The sequence below is a fragment of the Nymphaea colorata genome, unplaced genomic scaffold, assembly GCF_008831285.2.
Source record: "Nymphaea colorata isolate Beijing-Zhang1983 unplaced genomic scaffold, ASM883128v2 scaffold0246, whole genome shotgun sequence".
Lineage (NCBI taxonomy): Eukaryota > Viridiplantae > Streptophyta > Magnoliopsida > Nymphaeales > Nymphaeaceae > Nymphaea > Nymphaea colorata.
In genome coordinates, this window is record NW_022204752.1 from 42,501 (window position 1) to 52,260 (window position 9,760).

Below are 9,760 nucleotides of genomic sequence, written 5' to 3' on the forward strand. Positions count from 1 at the left end.
TGCAGTCGAGTAATTAAGCGTTTCACAATTAGTGAACTAGATTTATTGTCATTGTCATAACCTAAATTTTCCGTGGGTTCATAAAAAATCGAACTATTTAAACCATGATCATGAGCAAGTGCATAGATATACTCCCGAAAAAGAAGTGGATATAAGAAGCGCTGTTTCCGGTATCTATCTATTTCTAAATAGCCTTGCAATTCGTCTTGCAATTTATCCATTTGTTTGCAATGAAACTTGAACCGCATGCGGGGGAGGATTTCTTGGGTTATTAAATAATCAATACATAGTGCGATATGGTCCTAACAAGGTATATCATAAAAACTGATATACCTGGAGACAAGACGTCTAATCAACGCATCCTCTCTTTTTCCATCCAACTCGTTCGTGTTTGGGTATAGTTACAAGAGATTGTGTATTAGAAATCCTTTATTTTTGCAACCCGATCGCTCTTCTGACTTTGGAATGAGTTATATTTATCAGTACACCGTTTCTTATACACATTTGGTTACACTCCAGTAACTAATGGAGAACAGTGAATAGTTAGGATTTTTTTTTAAAGGAATCAATGATCCACTCGCAGGAGAGCCCTTTCCCGCATCAGGCACTAATATATTTTTAACGTCTAATTAGATCGGGTATTCGTTCGAATTCAGATAAGAACGGAAACTCGTTGCTTTTGGTTTTTCCTTATAATTGGAGCCATATAGCTCTATCCATTTATTCACTTGACCCAACTGTGAATGAATTTTGAACCGTTCTAGCTAAGAATCAAAAGGACATTTTTTACCGATCTGATATGACCAGATAAGAATGAAGTATTCTCAGAGTTATCCATTGATACGACATGCTGTTTTTTCCATTCATTCCCTTTCAGGATCAGTCGTGGTCTTACAAACTCTACCGATGGTATGGACGAATCCGCTTCATCCAAATGTGTAAAAGATCATAGCCGCACTTAAAAGCCGAGTACTCTACCGTTGAGTTAGCAACCCAGATAAGGATCTAATTACGATCGAAATAAAAATCAAGAGATTTGATTACCGGAACCAGTCAAGTCAAAATTACCGGAACCAGTCAAGTCAAAACATTGAACTAACATAAGCATAAGAATAACAGCAAGTTTAGAAGAAACTATGATTCTAAAAAATCTATACAATAAAGAAGAGCAGATTCACAGATAAGTATAGCTTTAGTAAATAAAAAAAAAGACTTCCTGTGTCACAGACGATCCCTCAAACCAATCCTTTGAATGAAGTAAAAAACCAAACCTATGAAACCGCAAGAATAGATCGATTTATCTACGATCGAATTCTATTGTATTCTATTCGTTCGAGAGACCATTGTCAATACAAACGAAATATTGGGAAATCAAATCAAACAAAATACAATAAATAAACTAAATATAAATAAGATAAGGCCTTGTGTTAGATTGGCACTACAAGAAATGAAAATGAAGTGAAGTAAAGAAGAAGTAGGTAAAAAAGAATATCGTATTTATTCACTATCACTATAGGCCCCAAGATTCACCTCTTGTTTCTTGAGGTGAGGGAGTCCCAAGGAAAACCATCAGATTAATGGTAATCCCATAATTTCATGGATTTCAGTTATGACATATAATATAATCCTTTTTCTATCCCTCTCATATTCATATAAATATAAAAGACAAAGAGATTCTTTGTCATTCTTTGTCCTTACATTATCTCAAACCATATAGGAACAATAGCGAATAGGTATGAATATAGCAAGAGAGTGGCGAAGAAACAATTAAACAAAACTAGAACTAGCTACTATACCGGTCCATCTTTTGATTTCATTAATTTCATTTTGTTTGATTAACTCGAAGTTCCTTAAATACCTCTGCCTTTTTTGAAATATCATGAACAGTTCCCGTGGGTTGAGCTCCTTTTTCAAGGAAATATAGAATAGCAGGAACATTTAAATAAGTTTGATTCTTTATCGGGTCGTAAAAGCCTACTTTCCGAAGATCTCTTCCCTCTCTTCGGGATCTGACATCAATTGCAATGATTCGATAGGTGGCTCATTGGGATAGATCGATGGGCAATACCCCCCCCCCTGGAAACGTATAGGAAGTTTTCTCCTCATACGGCTCGAGAAAGAATGATTAAAATTGATGGATATAAATCTATAGCAAACGGATCCTTGAAATCATCAATTAAATTATGATTGAAGTCGTCTTTTTTCCTTCTTCCTTCCTATAAAATAAAAATATCATTCGTCCTCATAACTCAAGTTGGGTAATTCTCAAAGGACTAAAAAGAAATCCTTAAAAAATCCTTAAATAAATATTTATTGAGCGGTCTATAACCCTTTTTTGTCTCGTCTGGAATATATTTCCATTTCTTACTTATTATGATCCAATCCACTTGATTGAGACAATCATTGAAAATGGTGTTTTCTTGTTTTGGAATCACTTATCCTTGAATCATTAGGTTTAGACATTACTTCGGTGATCTTTAATCTTCCGGAACGGCAGCAACATACCTTTTGGCTATTTCTTTACGTCGAAGAATCATACGAACGATTCAATTCCATTAATTCCCCTGTGATACACTTCTTTATCATCGAAATAGTCTCACCAATTACAGCAAACTTTTTTTTATAGAAAAGTCGGTCCAATTTGACCTTTTCTATATCGAAGATATACTTACGAAGTCGTTCCAAATTATTAATTGGCACTAACCCTAGATCCTGCCTCTGATAATCATTTATTCTCGAGCTCCATCATGTACTATTTTATTTACATTACAACCCAACATCGTGGAGTAATGGTGAAACAGAACAAAATATGTCGAGCCAAGAGCATCCTCATTGAAGATGATGGATGTAAAAATCCACAGCCGATCATGTCATTCAAGTCGCACGTTGCCTTCTACCACATCGTTTCAAACGAAGTTTTACCATAACAAAAATTCCTATAATTCGGAATCGGTACGGGATTGATTCAATATGGAATTAAATCATGAATAGTCATTGATTGATCTTTTATTCTATTTTTTAATATTCTCCATGGACGCATATGTATATCTAACAAGTATCCAGTTTGCCCCCTGATTCTAGCGTATGAATCATTTATTTCACCATTTATAAGAAAGACGAATAAACAAGAAGTTAGTTAACAACCTGATCATTTGTGACAATCAGTCATGAGTGAAATGAGCCAATTCTTGCTCGAACGACTAAGCTAAACTAAAGATCTTTAATTGGATTTCCAATACCGGAAAAGAATGAGTTAGTAACTGATTAAGCCATTCCAATGAACCAGAAAGGGCCAAAGTGGTTTGATGGTAAATGATAAATTAACTAATCTCAGACTTCATCGAGTATCAAGGATTCATGAAAAATGGTTTCACATAAAAAATCTCGTACTTTGCCATCATTGCTATTGGTGGAAAGCAGTTCTTCCGTAAAGACTCAATTTGATCTCTGAATCAATCAGCAAGTCTGTGCAATCACAACGAATAACTGTAATTACGGATATCTCTTAGACGTCAATTTGATCATTTTGATCATCATAATAACATGAAATTTAATTTTGCTTTTCCTTAAATCATCAACTGTCTAAACCAGATCAACTGTCTAAACCAGATAAATGGGACGAGAAACAAAATCTAAAACTAATTTCATTTCTTTGTTCATGAGCATCAAACATAATAAGAAATATAGTAAAAGTCAAAAAATGAATAAAAAAAGACACAGTAAAGTAAATAAGATAAAGTGAACGTCCTCGATTCATTCTTGAATCTGATTGAGAATATCAGAATCAAAGCAGCATGATCTTTTGTATCCATCGGGTTATGTTATATATACAGCTGTTACCGCGGGTATCGTGGATATTTTAAGGCATCACAGAAATTTCTGACCGAAACCAAAGACTGTTTGTTGTTTGTCTTAAGACCCGCCAGATCTCTTTCTTTCATCACATTCTTCTTGTGAGATTGTCAACTGTTCTTCCAGTTTTTCATAAAAGCTTTGTCACAACTGTGGTTGTGACATTTTGAACTGGTTCTTGTGTATTTGATTAATGTATGCTTTATTCCTTACAAGAAGAGTCATTTAAAATACTTTCAGAACCGATGTGAAGGGCGCACGCTCTTACATTATTTGAATATGTTCCTTCCAATATGATGTGAATGCTTTCCCTTTGTTCACTGGCGTTTTGTATTGATTCCTGATAAAGGCTTCTAAGTTTTTTGTTTTTTTTATTTATGGCTGATGAGTTGTACTTGTAAATAAAATATTCTCTAGAAATAAATACATGAGATATTGAAATTGAAGGTTCTTTCAATACAAACGTCAGACAAGATTAAACATCGGACACAACGGATAGATCGGACAAGACAAAACAAACGTCAGACAGGACGGACAGAAAGACAGAACAGACACACACGAAACAAATGCCGGACAAGAAGCACATAGTGTTCTGTTCCTAAAATCATCAAACGGTGGACAAGGAACACCATTGTCCATAGGACAGGACAGTGGTGTAATGGACAAGACGTCCTGTCCCAGTGGACAGCAATCAACGACCTCTAAAGGTCCTCAACATATGTGTCATTTGAACAAGCATTCCAAGGATTATAATAAATCCTTCAAGTATAGTTTGATACTTAACTTTCAATATGGTTTTGAAAATCAACATATATATCTCATTCATTAGAGGCACTAATATTTGCATCTTCATATATATGGATGACATAACAATCACAAAAGCAACTCACAAGAAGTTGAAGATATTGTCAAAAAATGGGGAAAACATTCTCCAATAACATGTTTGAAAACTTCTTTCTTCATAGACACAATAAATAAGTAATGCAAAACTGTTTTAATTGTCAAACCTTAGTTTTATTTCTATTTTCTTAACTTACATAAATAATTTGTGGATCGAGATTTGGCTAGTGACTAATAAAATCTGACCTATTGACATCCTTAGTAGAACAAACTTGCAGAACTGCCGAATTTATCAAGTGAACACTATAAGATCAAGTCATCATTACAGCACCACTTATCTTCCAATCTATCCTGGCAAGTTCAAGTATTAATGCCCATCCTTTGAGAGTGTAGGCCAGGAATTAAACAAACGGAATGTTCATTGTTAACACAGCCTAGCTTTTAAACCATTCATTTGAATTCATCAAGACGAGCTTGGCAAGCCAAATACCCACATTAATATAATGCTACCGTATCTTTGTCATGTGATTGATGCAAAAGAACTTGCTGTTGAAGTGTTTGTCTTGCAAATAAAAGGTTTGAAATTAGAACTCATATTCTAAGATTCAGCCTAAGCTTAGAACTAAATTTTATATGTTTAGTCTTCAAACAACAAACAATGTGCGTAACATGAAACAGGACACGATTGAGCACGTGGGCTCACCAACTTATTATGCATTCAACCTGGATCCCAATCACTGATCAGTTCAGTGAGTCGAGTAGCTAGATTTGGCTTGCTTAGACCAGGGTTACATCAAATGGGCCAGGTCTGGTATGAGGCCATGTCATTTTCTATTGCCAGGGATTCCACTTGTAATGCATTTCGTCAAGCCGTAAATCCGACCCCTTTGCCGGTCCATGGGTTCTACTTTTTAGAGAAGAAGAAGAGAAGCTTTGTCCAATGTCCAAGCCACTCAAACGTGACAAAATTATATTAAACCAAATGGCACATTTTAATTCCTTTATACAGACCATACAATGTGAAGCCTCTAGTAAAACATCGTGCCAAAATTTATTAGTTTCAAGCAATATGAAATTTTATAATTTTACCTATTGTTCGTTCAAGTCAAAAGAAAAAGTTTAATGTATTTTCCACTAACAAAAAGTAGTTGATACTATCATTTATTCATCGAACTTGCTTAGTTTTACCTAGGCACGTCATTATACAAAGTATAGTTTCAGAAGCCGCCAAAATATTAAAACAAATGAAATGAAAATTTTATAAAATAATTAAGTAATTTCAAAAATTTAAATACATGAAACGGGGCACGCTTGAATCATATCGAATCTAAACGGATTCAAATTAGACTATTCGGGGCAGACCTTCTAGGAGTCTAGCGTGGATGACAGGGCATTTTCATGAATTACGGCAAAACAAGACAACCAGCTAGTACTACCCTTACTTCTTCTGTAAACTACCATATTCTCTTGATAGGGTATCTGTTGGATAGGTAGCTTAGTGACTTTCTTGACAGGAATTACGGAAATGTCCCCAACTAACGCGGGTAAAGAGATCACCGTGAAAAAAGGGTAAAGAAAGAAATTTCTGTATTTCTGATTACTGTTTAAAATAAGCTTGGGCACCGGGCTGGACCGCCGGGTACCCGGTACCCGGCCCGACTCGGGCCCTGGGCCCGGGCCTTGCAATTGATTTTGGGCCGTTAATTACGGGCTCGGCCTGGCCCGCCCGGTAATTAATGGTCGGGCTCGGCCAGCCGCTGTGATCAGCGGCGGCCCGAGAAGCCTGACATTTTTTTTTTCTGAAAAATGAACTTAGGGTTTAATAACGTTGATAATGAATTAATGATACTTTTAGTTTTAGCTTTCCTATTTCTCCCCGTCGAGACTCGAGACTGCCTCCTCGTCGCCATCGGCTGCCTCTTCGTTGCCCTTTGGCTGCCTCCTCCGGTCGTCACCATCGCCATCGCCCATTGGCTGCCTTCTCCAGTGACCAGTCCTCCCAGTTGGTCGTCACCGTCGCCATCCCCCATCTGCTGCCTCTTCCAGTCCTCCTAGTCGGTCGTCGCCGTCCTTGTCGCCATCGGCTGCCTCCTCCGGTCATCCCACTTCCCAGTCGATCGCCGCAGTCGCCCATTTGCTGTCTCCCTGACCGCCTTCTTGCAGGTGTGTCACTTTCCCCTTTCTTCCTGTCCGTCTCATTCTGTTTGGCATCATTTTTTTTCCCCTATCAGAATTAAATGAGCATACTGTGATTGTTGGGGAATGTTGGTCTTACACCATGCAAACTTTGCTTGATGGTTTTGTGACTGTCTTTTTCTCAGTTCTTGTTATATTGTCTTATTCTATTGTCAATTGAACAGTAGAAAGTACTACGTTACAATGTTGTACCCAATTTTTCCATTATCTATTGTAATAGACATATTTGGCTAAGAAGTTTTGTCCACGATCTGCCTTTTCAGATATAGATGTTTTCTTAGGGCTTATGATTTTGGTAAGCCAATGGAAACTTATTGGTCTTTGAGCGGTGCTAATGACTGGAGTGACTGCCTCCTTATGATAGTACAGTTTCAACAAGCACACTTCTTTTATAATTGTGTAGTTTGGTTAACATGCTTATCCTTTTTAACTGTTGTATACATGAACACAGCAGCTCATGTGCTTAGGTTCAAAGAAATTTGTTGATTTGAAAAAGAAAATTTATTAGCTAAGGCAATAAAAAATGTAATTTCGTGATGGAGGTAACAATGGAAAAGCATCGCAGCCATCATGCATTCACTTCAACGTTTATTTGAAGTTATCAATTGAAGTGCCATAATTATTAAAAACATTAAAAAAATCTTTTAAATTATAAGGAAGGTCAGCCCAAAATCAAAAGTTGCCTTTCTGTTTACCTTTTAAGAAAGGTCATCAAACTTATCTTCAACTGATAGTTGCCAGTAAAAGTAAAAAAAAAACAACATTGGATGACACTCTCAAAATGCTGTTATCTAAATAGGAGGTTTTGTTATAACTTTTTTTTTTGCAATCATTTTTTTTAACATAGTTTATATGTTTTGATGACATTTAAAACAACATTTTCTGCGAAAATTTCGAGGGGAAAGTAGGGTATTCATGGCTTTTGACAAACCATTTTATCAAAATTAGATTTTTCACAAACTTAATTTTGACTACACCTAAACAGACCTCAGACAAGGTTTGGAGAGTAAATGGATCTTTTTGCATCCACAACGCCATTTAAGGGTGTCATCTAAACACAATGAAAACCTTTTATCAAGAAAAAAGGAAACATGAGGCCCATATATGAAACATGTTTTTAGGTCTTCACATAAAGATCATGTTTTGGTATGTTTGTTTCTTTCAACAAGTTGCAACTTATTCTGTTTTAGTTATTGTTTATCAACAATTTCAATAAGTTCATTCACATGTGTCACTTCAACTTATGTCAGTTATGTCGCCTGGTTGCTCTGATAAAGAATATTGTCCAACTTCTAATATGAAATCAATCGAATCATCTACAGAGAGAGAAGCTGTCTCCAAGAGAAAAAAGACTTCAAAAGTATGGATTGATTTTATATTGGTGACATATGAAGGAGAAGATTTTGCCAAGTGCAAACATTGTGGAGAACGACTGAAAGCAAGTAGTGCTCATGGAACTAGTCATTTAAGTCGACACATAAAATCTTGTTTAAGTAGGCAAATCAATGAATGAAAACAAAAAACTTTATCACTTGCAGTTAATGACTCTGGTGCCACTTCTGTATGTATACAAAAATTTGACATAGAGTATATAAGAAAGTTGATGTGAAAGTGTGTAATAGCACATGAGCTTCATTCAATTTGACAGAATATAAATATCATAACAAACTTCTTCAAGCTTCCAACCATAGGCTCGTTCCATTTTCTAGAAGAACTTTGAAAAGAGAAATCATGTCAATGTACAAGACTGAGAAAGCCCAACTTGAAGCATTTATAAATGATTCTACGTAACGAGCTTCATCGTCATTTGATATGTGGACTTCACAACAGACATTTGGTTATCTATGTGTGGCAGGACAATATGTTGATAGATATTGGAAGTTGCATGCTCATATGTTCAGTTTTGTACATGTACCTCCACCACATAATGAAAATAGTTTGTATGAGGCTTTATTAGATTGCATCTCTAAATGGAAATTCATTCAAAGCTATTTTCTATTACTGCTGACAATTGTTTGACGAATGATAGTACAATAACTATACTGAAAAGGAACTTAGGAAGAAGACATCTTATTCCAATGCAAGGGCAACATTTTCATATTTGTTGTGGTGCGCATATTCTAAATCTTATGGTTCAAGATAGTGTGCAGGATCTGCATGATACAATTTCAAAGTTCGTGAAGTGTTAAATATGTAAAGGGATCGCCAAAGCGGTTATATTCCGTTAAGGATTGTATAAGAACAGTGAGCCTGATTGGTACAAAGAAATTAACTTATGATATTCCAACTCGATGGAACACTACATATATCATGTTGAGAGATGCATTGTTCTACAAAGATGCATTTCAACATTTGGCTTCTGTGGATCCCAATTATATAAATTTACCTTCTAAGGATGAATGGTCTTATGCAACTACCTTGTGCCAATTGTTGAAGTTATTCTATAATGTTACAAATATCTTCTTTGCTACCAGAATGTAATAGTTAATGTGGTTTTTGAAGAAATACAGAAGGTACGCAACTATTTGCATACACATAATGTGGCAGACAATGATTATATAAGATAATTAGCCGTCAAAATGCAAGAAAAATTTGACAATATTGAAAAAATGACTACAATGTCCTCTTTGCAATTGCATTTGTCTTAGATCCCAGGTCAAATGAGATATTTGAAGTATGTGCTTGAGTATTTAAATGAACGTGATGCATGGTACAATATGAAAAAGTAGAGAGAAGTCTTCATGATTGTATGCTGAGTACAAAAATGTGTATGCAACAAATGGTGAAGAAAATGAAAATGCAAACAATGCCAATGTGGAATTTGAAGAAGAGAGGCCTTCAGCTTTTTCAAGAGGTGTCTTCTTCACATATT